The sequence below is a fragment of the Trachypithecus francoisi genome, unplaced genomic scaffold, assembly GCF_009764315.1.
Source record: "Trachypithecus francoisi isolate TF-2019V2 unplaced genomic scaffold, Tfra_2.0 Lachesis_group11, whole genome shotgun sequence".
NCBI lineage: Eukaryota > Metazoa > Chordata > Mammalia > Primates > Cercopithecidae > Trachypithecus > Trachypithecus francoisi.
The window spans coordinates 122,734,532-122,745,354 of NW_022681456.1; the positions used below are offsets into that span (position 1 = coordinate 122,734,532).

A 10,823-nucleotide genomic window follows, 5' to 3' on the forward strand; every position below is an offset into this window, starting at 1 on the left:
TCTTGAGGCTGGAAAGCCAAACCAAGACAAACTTTAGATTTTATCTATAGTATTAAGGTCTTTGGAACTTCTAGGAAGTAACAGTTTTTATTTACTCATTGTAAGGCTGTGAACCTTCAAAGTTAAGCATGTTATGTATATTGTTAAATATGACATTTTAGTCAAAGCCTTAGTAATGTAACCAATGTTTTTAATTGTATTCTGCTATTAAGAGAGAGCAGAATGAAGAGAGAGCAATTTTATTGGACTTATGGAAATAACTTTACGTAAATAACCATATTGTCATAAGAATACTAAAAAGTACATTTGAAATTTTGAAAGAATCAAGGAGGAAGAATACCAAATGGTTTTATCTTTTTTCACAAAAGTATATTTTATCAAATTACCATAAATTATAGATCGCTCAAGAGAGAAAATGTCTTTACACCTGAAAGACAAAACGTTTGCGTAAAGGACCAACAACGTTTTAAATAAATGTCATAAAAACATTATCAGTTATTTAATTTTATGTAATCAATTTTATCTCTGCTTGATCTTCATTAGTAGTTTTATAAATCTACTATTTATTTTATTAGAGTTTTGGACATTTTTATTTAGTCTATTAATCTTAAATGTATCAGAAACCTGTATCTACGAGTACTTGTTGGGATCTTTTATGAATCTGATTATGAATGTTTTTAGAGAAGAATTTAAAACTGTAGAAGAAAACAATTAGAATAGTCATGGTTAAAAACCTGAGGAAAATTTATAATTGACAAGAAAATTAAGTTCCTTGTATTATAGATGGCATTTAAAAATAACAGCCCGAATCATGACTGCTAGAGTATTAGGTATTTATGAATTTACACAATTTTTGAAAAATATTTATAACAATAACATATTTATAAATGTCACTAAAAGATGATCTAGTATTACTTATTGTTTGACAATGTTTTCTATATGATTTATCTAATAAGCATAATTATTTAACATTTCTACAAGATGAGAGTTATATCTTTTAAGGCTTTTCAGAGACCCACCTGGAGAATCCCAAACGTGATTTTAGGTGAAAAAGATTTAATTTATGGTTTCATTTTGACGAAGCTTATTAAAGATGTTAAAAGGCTCAAAACACTTGATCAGAGAGTGGAGCTTCAAGATGGCTGAGTACAGGTATCTGGCACCCGCCAGCTCCACAAAGAAGCAAAATATCAACTAGATAATCACACTTCGAAGAGAGCATCTAAGAGAGAACACTGTAGTTCAATAGCAAATTGATGGGAAACACCCAAGGTAATGAAGAAGAGGCAGTCTTCCTGGCCAAGACTGGCTAGGAAACCAGAGAGACTCTCCAGTGCAGAGAAAGAGTAAGTGAGAGATCCCCAGTGATCCACATTCCCAATATTAGACTCCTGGAATCCTTGCCATGGGAGAACCCAGCGATGGTTACCGGCCCTGAGGCTAATATAGAGAGCTCTCTGGAGCTTCAGATATTGCTCCAGAGACAGACTCCAGTCTAGGTCCCGCGTATTAACAGAGACCTAAGCAGCTGCAGTATAGCATAATTATGAGAGCTCAACTCCACCAGACTGCATCTCACCCATGGGCCTACCAGCCCCTCAATCTCCACATCCCTGAAACCCCACTGACACTCCCTCCCTACATCCAGCTGAAGGGCTGCAGTGACACAACACTGGGTGTCCTGCAGCACAGCAGGTCCTCAATACTCTAGCACAGTGTCCTACACACCAAGGAATTGGTGGCACAGTGCACGGGGGTGGCTGCCCTAAGACAAAGGGAGCCAAAATACATCTCACCAGAGCCTGATTCTCTCCTGGCTAGGGTTACTGCCATAACACTCACCCTGTCCTGCTAAGCAACAGGGCCGCTTGCACATTCACATTTGCCCTGAAGACTGGCTCTCCCCATTCCTGCTCTTGTTGCTTCCACTACGAAGGATCTGAAGCGTACACTACTCAGCCTCTTGTCTCCAGCTGCTACCACTGACAGCAACCCTGAAACCCCAGCAATAGGGCTGAAATGCACTTATATGTGCCCTGAGGGCAAAGTTCCTCCTCCAACCTCTGCCACTGTTGCCATCAACCAAGTACTTAGCCAGGGACCTGGGAATAACCTTATCCCTACTAACAATAGCCTGTACCCATGCACAGAAACAGGAGGCCTGAGGAACCGGCTGCCTGGCCCGACATTGCCCTGCTCAGTGCCTGAGCATACTATTCAGGGGCCTGTGAATCATTACAACCTGGTCATCATTCTTGGTTCCTGTACACTCCCCTGGCAGCCCGAGGATGGAACTGCCCAGCCTGCCACTACCACCATAGCTGGCACCCACTCACATGTACTTCTTGGGGTCCTGGGGAATGGCCCACCAGCTTATTGCAGCCATTTATTTTTTTTTTAATTATTATTATTATTTTTTGAGACAGAGTTTGGCACTTGTTGCCCAGGCTGGAGTGCAATGATTTGATCTCGGGTCACTGCAACCTCTGCCTCCTGGGTTCAAGCAATTCTTCTGCCTCAGCTTCCTGAGTAGCTGGGATTACAGGCATGTGCCACCAAGCCTGGTTAATTTTGTATTTTTAGTAGAGACGGGATTTCTTCATGTTGGTCAGGCTGGTCTCAACCGCCCGATCTCAGGTGATCTGCCTGCCTCAAACTCCCAAAGTGCGGGGATTACAGGCGTAAGCCACTGCGCCCGGCCTTTTGCAGCCATTTATAACCCAACAAAGGCCACTTGGAGGCCAGAGGATTATTCCACCACTGCTGGAATAATCTCCTAATTGCCCATGCCATGCACACTGCTTAAGGATCAAAGACTTGCCCACCCACCTGGCCCACAGCTGCCACTTCAGGAATTCAACAAAACCAGCTGGAGGACCAAAAATTGGCCTAATTCACCTGGCTAACACCAGATGCTGACCTGGGACACAAAGACAGGCATGATTGGCCCACTGCTGTCACCACTGGGGTCTGAGGACTGGCCCACCTGGCATCCTTGTCCCCAAAAAAACCTCACCACAGCCTCCACTAACAATCACACCCTAAGTCAATGCAGAAACCACAGACACTTTAGATGCTGCTTACAACAAAGAAATCATATGGAGACTACAGTACTGCATGCACTCAGAATCAAAGCCAAAGTGCCCTACCTAACCGACACCATAAATACACCTTCAAAAAATTCTTCACCTACAAAAGCCAGACCAAAATATTGGAAGGAGCTATTGTTACATCAGATACACAAATATTAATATAAGAGCACAAGAAACGTGAACAAACAAGGAAATGTGAAACCTCCAAAGAAACACGATAATTCTCCAGCAACAGACACAACTGAAAAAGAAATTTATGATTGCCAGAAAAAGAATTCACAATAATGATATTAAAGTAGTGCAGTTAGACACAAGATAATATAGATTTTAAAATATAAATAAATAAAAACAAATTCAGGATATAAATGAGAAATTCACCAAAGAGAATTTCATAAAAAAGAATCAAGCATAAATCCTGGAACTGAAACTCACTGAATGACATAAAAAAAAAATTCAAGAATTCAACAATAAACTAGATAAAGCAGAACAAAAGAATTTGACGACTTTAAGATAAGTCTTTTGAAATAGCCCAGTTAGGACATAGAACAAGGCAAAAAAATAAAAAAAACAATGAACAAAGCCTATATGACATATGGGCCACCATTAAGTGACTGAATATTTAAATTTTTGGTGTGCCAGAAGGTGAAGAGAATACCAAATGAATAGAAAAGTTATTTAACAAAATAATAACTTAAAATTTACTTAGTCTAGCAAAAGATTTAGATTAGTGAGGTACAGGAACTTCATAGACACCCCCAAAGATACAATTTGAAAATATTTTCCCCATGGCATATTATAATCAACTCTGAAAAGTCAAAGATAAAGGGAATTCTAAAAACAGTAAGAGAAAAGCAGCTAATTACTTATAAGGGAACCCCCATCAGACTACAGCAGAATTCTCAGCAGAAGCAGAAACCGTACTGATCAAGAGAGAGTGGAATGATATATTCAAAGTGCTAAGAGAAAGAAAATCGCCAGTGAAGAATATTTTATTGAACAAAGTTCTTTGTAAATTAAGTAGAAATAACATTTTTTTTCCAGACAAGCAAAAATGTTGGAAAATCCTCATCACTAGACTAGCACTACAAAATATGCTTAAGGAGGTCTTACAGCAAGAAGCAAAAGGATGATAGTTACCACCAAGAAAACACACAACATTATAAATTCTCTGGCATTGCAAAGACATAATGAGAAAGAAAACCACCAATCCACAATGATAAATAAGAAGAGAGAATAAAAGAAACAAATGACATACAAAACAACCAGAAAACAATTAACAAAATGAAAGGAATAACTCCTCACGTATCAATAATAACCTTGAATGTAAACAGACAAACCTTTCCACTTAGAATATATAAACTGGCTGTATGGATTTGTAAAATGACCTAACTATAGGCTGCTTATAAGAAATTTACTTCATTTATAGAGACACATATAGACTGACAGTAAAAGGATGGTAAAAAAGAATCTATGCAAATGAAAACCAAAAGTGAGAAGGAATTGCTTTATTTGCATCAGATGAAAACAAACTTTTAGTGAAAAAAAGTAAAAAGAGACAAAGAAGATTCCTATATAATAATAAAGGGATCAAAATAAATACAAATATAGGGCCAAGCTCAGTGGCTCACTCCTGTAATCTCAGCACTTTGGGAGGCTGAGGCAGGTGAATCACTTGAGGTTAGGAGTTCGAGACCAGCCTGGTCAACATGGTGAAACCCTGATTCTACTAAAAATACCAAAAAAAAAAAAAAAAAAAGAGAGAGAGAAAGAAAAAAAAATAGCCAGGATTACAGCATGCCTGTAATTCCAGTTACTTAGGAGGCTGAGGCAGGAGAATCACTTGAACCTGGGAGATGGAGGTTGCAGTGAGCTGAGATCGCGTCACTGCACACCAGCCTGGGCAACAGATGGAGACTTCATCTCAAAAAAAAAAAAAAAAAAAATATATATATATATATATGCACCGAACATGGAGTCCTCAAATGCATAAAGCAAATATTATTAGATCTAATGGGAGAGATAGATGCCAATACAAAAACAATTGGAACTTCAGTACCCTATTCTTAGCATTGGACAGATTATCTAGTCAAAAAATTAGCAAAGAAACATTGGATTTAAAGAATACTTTAGACCAAATGGACCTAACAGATATTTACAGAACATTTTACTCAACAGTTGCAGAAGACATATTCTTCTCATCAGCACATAAAGCATTCTCTGGGATGGAACATATGTTAGGCTGCAAAACAAATCTCAAAAAATATTTAAAACTCAAAATTTTATGAAGTATTTTCTGAGATCACATGAAATAAAACTAGAAATAATAAAAAGTAAAATAATAAAAAATTTAAAAATAATAAAAAATAATTATTTTTTAACGAAAAAAGGAAACACTTCACTAATTTGTAGGTCATTCTTGCTCAGGGCTCTTGCTAATCTCTGTATTGTTCCAACTTTAGTATAAGTGCTGCTGAAGCAAACACAAGAAGAACTTTAAAAACTGTGCAAACAGCCCGGTGCAGTGGCTCATGCCTGTAATCCACCACTTTGGGAGGCCGAGGCGGGCGGATCACGAGGTCAGGAGATCGAGACCATCCTGGACAAGATGGTGAAACCCCGTCTCCGGTCTCCACTAAAAATATATAAATTACCTGGGCATGGTGGCCCACGGGTGTAGTCACAGCTACTCGGGAGGCTAAGGCAGGAGAATCGCTTGAACCTGGGAGGCGGATGTTGTTGTGAGCTGAGATCGCACCACTGCACTCCAGCCTGGTGACAGAACCAGACTGTCCTGAAAAAATCACAAACCAAAACCAAAACGTACAAACACATGCACATTGAGTAACATGCTCCTGAATGATCACTGGGTCAATGAAGAAATTTAGAAGAAAACTTTTAAAACAATTCTTGAAAATAACGAAAATGAAAACACAACATACCAGAACCTATGGGTGCAGGAAAAGCAGTAGTAAGAGGGAAGTTTATTGCAATAAGTGCCTTCATCAAAAAGTAGAAAAATTTCAAACAAACAATCTAACAATGCACCTTAAGAAATTAGAAAAGTGAGAACAAACCAAAACCAAATATAGTAAAAGGAACGAGATAATAAAGATCAAAACAGAACTAAACAAAAAAGAGACTAGGAAAACAACAATACAGAGAATCAACAAAACAAAAAGTTGATTTTTGGAGAAGATAAACAAAATTGATAAACTAATTGATAAATTAGCTAGAATAACCAAGAAAAAAGAGAGAAGATCTAAATAAAAGAAAATCAGACACAAAAATAGGAAACATTACAACTTACATTACAGAAATACAAACTATCATTAGAGAGTATTATGAACAACTATATGTTAACAAACTGGAAAGCCTAGAAAAAGTGGATAAAGTCCTGGACTCAAACAACCTACCAAGATGGAATCAGGAAGCACTAGAAAACCTAATTAAAGAAATAACAAGTAACAAGATCGAATCAGTAATAAAAAGTCTTCCAACAAAGAAAAACCCAGGACTGGATGGCTTCACTGCTGAATTATACCAAATATTTAAAGAAGAACTAACACTAATTCTTCTCAAAAGTATTCCAAAAAAATTGAAAGGCAAGTAATTATTTCTGACTCATTCTATGAGGTATTTCTGTAACTCCAAATCCAGACAAGGCCAAAAATAAGGAAGAGAGAGAGAAGTGTAAGTTAGTATCTCTAATGAACCATAGACAAAAATATCCCCAACAAACTACTAGCCAATCAAATTCAAGAGCATATCAAAACAATAATGCAATATGATCAACTGCGATATATCCCAGGATGCAATGATCGTTTGACATACACAAATCAATAAATGTGATACTTCACTTTAACAGAATGAAGGACAAAAACCATATTATTATCTCAATAGATATACAAAAAAAAAAGCATTTGATAAAATTCAACATCCCTTCGTGCTAAAAACTCTCATCAAACTAGATATAGAAAGAATATACTTCAATACAATAAAGGCCATGTATAACTAATTCACAGCTGAAATAGTAATGAATCAGGAAAAGCTGAAAGCATTTCCTCTAAGAACTAAAACAAGACAAAGATGCCCACTTTAGCCGCTCATATTCAACATAGTACTGGAAGTCCTAACTAGTGCATTTAAGTAAAAGACAAAAACAAAAAGGCATCCAAATTGGAAAAGAGAAAGTCAAATTGCCCCTCTTTACAGATGATACAATATTATAAAGAAAAACCTATGCAACTCAATAAAAAACCTCTTCAATCCATAAATAAATTCAGTAAAATTCCAGAATACACAACCAACATGCCAGTATCAGTAGCATTTGTATACACCAAAAATGAACTATCTGAAAAGAAATTTAAAAAGACATCCCATTTACAATAGCTGTAAAAAAAAAATAATAATTAGGAATAAATCTAACAGAGGAGGTCAAGGAGTTCTACAAGCAAAACTACAAAACACTGATGAAAGAATTTGAAGATTACCCAAACAAATGAAAATACATCTCACGCTCATAGACTGGAAGAACTAATATTGTTAAAATGACCCTACACCTGAAAGCATATCACAGATTCAATGCAACCACTATCAAAATATCAGTGTAATTTTTTCAAGAAAATAGAAAAAACAGTCCCAGAATTTGTATGGAACCAAAAAGGAGCCTGAATAGCAAAAGGAATCTTAAGCAAGAAGCACAAAGCTGGAGACACAGAACTAATGACCTTCAAAATATATTACAAGGATATAGTAACAAAAATCACACGGTATTGATATAAAAACAGACACATAGACCAAAGGAACAGCATAAAGAATCCAGAAATAAATACATTTTTTATACAGTCAACTGATTTTTGACAAAGATGCCAAAAACATACATTGGGGAATAAACAGAGTATTCAATAAATAGTGCTGGGAAAACTAGATATCTGCATGCAGCAAAATGAAACTACACCTGTATCTCATCATATGTGAAAAATAAGCCCCAAATAGATTAAACACTTACACGTAAGACCTACAACTTTAAAATGGCTACAAGAAAACATTGAATAAACACTTAAGGGCATTGGTTTAGGCAAAGATTTTATGGCTAAGACCTCAAAAGCAAAGGCAACAAAACCAAATATGTTTAAATGGAATTATATTAAACTAATTTTTTTTCACAGCAAAGGAATCAATCAGTAAAGAGACAACCTGTAGAATGGGAGAAAATATTTGCAGACTATTCACCTCACAAGGGACTTATAGAATATAAAAGGAACTCAAGAAACTCAACAGCAAAAAGCATGTACTCACATTACAAAACAGCGAAGGACACGAATAGACATTTCTCAAAAGAAGACAAACAAATGGCCAACAGGTATGTAAAAAAATGCTCAACATCACTAGTCATCAGAGAAATGCAAACTAAAACCACAATGAGATATCATCTTACCCCATTTAGAAAGCTTTTCATTAAAAAGCCAAAAAAAAAAAAAAAAAAAACCAGCTGATGAGGATGTGGAGAAAAAGGATCTCATATAAACTGTTGGTGGGAATGTAAATTATTGCAGACGTTACGGAAAACAGTATGGAGATTTTTCAAAAAATTAAAAAATAGGACTGCCATACAATCCAGCAATCCCACTATTTGGTATTTATCCAAAGGGAAGAATCAGTATAATAAAGGGATACGTGCACCTCCTTGTTCATTTTGACACTATTCATAATAGCCAGGATAGAGGATAACCTAAGTCTCCAGCAATGAATGAATGGATAAAGCAAATGTGCTGTATATACACAATGAAGTAATATTAAGCCATGAAAAAGAATTAAATTATGTCTTTTGCAGGGACAAAAACGGAACTAGAGGTCATTATGGTAAAATAAGCCAGGCACAGAAAAACAAATATTTTATGTTCTCACTCAAATGTGGAATCTCAAAAGTTGACACAATGGAGGTGGAGAGTAGAATGATTGTTACCAGAGGCTGGGAATAATCATGTGTTGGGCATAGAGGATGAAGAGACAGTGTTTAATGAGTACAACTATATAATCAAATAGAATAAATAAGTTCTAACGTTCTATAGCAGAGTAGGTCGACTATAGTTAACAACAGTGTATTGTATATTTCAATATATCTAAAAGCGAGGACTTGACATGCTCTCAACACATAGGAATAATGAACATCGAAGGGGATGGATATCCCAAATACCCTAACTTAATCATTATATGTTCTACTCATCTAACAAAATATCACATGCATCTCATAAATGTGTATAAATATTATGTATCAATTTAAAAACCACTTGATCAAAGCAGAAGCACAGGTCACTGTAAGATAATAATTTATTTAATCAGAGTGATAATCAAAAGACTTCAACAACAATATAGAAAGTTACATGGATGCAAAAGTCTTAATCATTTTAAAGCTCAATTTTTTAAGTAATTACAAACCTAATAAAGACAACACAAAATTTATTTTGATGAAACGTAACATCTTTTTATTTTAAACCAACTACCAAAAGGGTAAAGTAATATCTTTTGCAGTGTAATTGTTTCTCCTTATAGAATGTTCATTTAGATAATTTGGAAGTTGAACCTGATGAAAAGGACACTTGAATTTAATCAGACACAGAACAATGTGTCTAACATTATAAGTGCAGCAATTAGAAATATCAAGAAAAGCAAAGAGTACAAAATCAAATTATATTGAAGGAAAACACTGTTTTTCTAGGCCTTCATGGTAAGTATTTTACTGTCAGGACATAACAGCAGAGTTAGAACCAGAGGAAAAGAGTTACTGGAGTGAACAACAAAACAAAAAGACCTTCTCAATGTTCTCGATGGTATTAAAACCCAAAGTAGTGATGTATGCCTGCAAATCACATGCAGTGAGATACAGCAAAAGTTGAACCACTGAGATATGAATCTGAGAAATTTGGAAATGAAAATTTTATTTCAAGAAGTTAAATTATCATGTAAATGAATAGTAGAGCATGTTTAGCCTGTAACTAGGGAAATTAAATAGATCTCCAGGAAAAAAATGGCTGAAACAGACACTGTGGTTTAGAATTAGGCTGTTAAAGACACAGATTTTGTGATTATAAATCAAACCTCTTGCAATTTTGTGAAGAGCATATACATGTTTTAAGAAAACCTTGTACTTTCAAATATTGAGGATCAGATTCTGGTCAAGTATCAGCGCACCCTTGATTCCAATATTTACTTTTTAGAAAAACACATAAGTATATTTTTCTCAAAACCTCTAAGACCCATCTTTTTTTTTTTTGAGACAGAGTCTTGCTCTGTCTCCTAGGCTGGTGTGCAGTGGCCTCATCTCGGCCCACTACAACCTCCGTCTCCCGGATTCAAGTGATTCTCCTGCCTCAGCCTCCTGACTAGCTGGGACTACGGGCGTCAGCCACCACCCCCAGCTAATTTTTGTATTTTTAGTAGAGACGGGGTTTCACCGTATTGGCCAGGCTGGTCTCGAACTCCTGACCTTGTGATCCGTCCGCCTTGGCCTCCCAAAGTGCTGGGATTATAGGCGTGAGCCACAGCGCCTGGCCAAGACCCATTTTTTATAACTCTTCTTTAACTTGCTTAGACCTTTTATAATTTTTTTAAAACCTCCGGTCTTAGTCTTGTAATTTTTGGTTTTATTTTTTCTTTTGGGAAAACCAACCATTTTATCTTAGGACAAAAATTATTATGTAAGATTTTTTTCACACATAATTACCTTTTAAA

At 36.0% G+C, this 10,823-nt stretch overlaps 1 non-coding gene across 1 annotated transcript; it reads right to left on the reverse strand.

Annotated features, from left to right (window-relative positions):
* Positions 1–5,471: 5,471 nt before the first annotated feature.
* On the reverse strand, positions 5,472–5,575 carry LOC117091168. Its single transcript, XR_004440288.1, has one exon. It is a non-coding gene; the product is annotated as a U6 spliceosomal RNA (small nuclear RNA).
* Between the last annotated feature and the right edge of the window lie 5,248 nt (positions 5,576–10,823).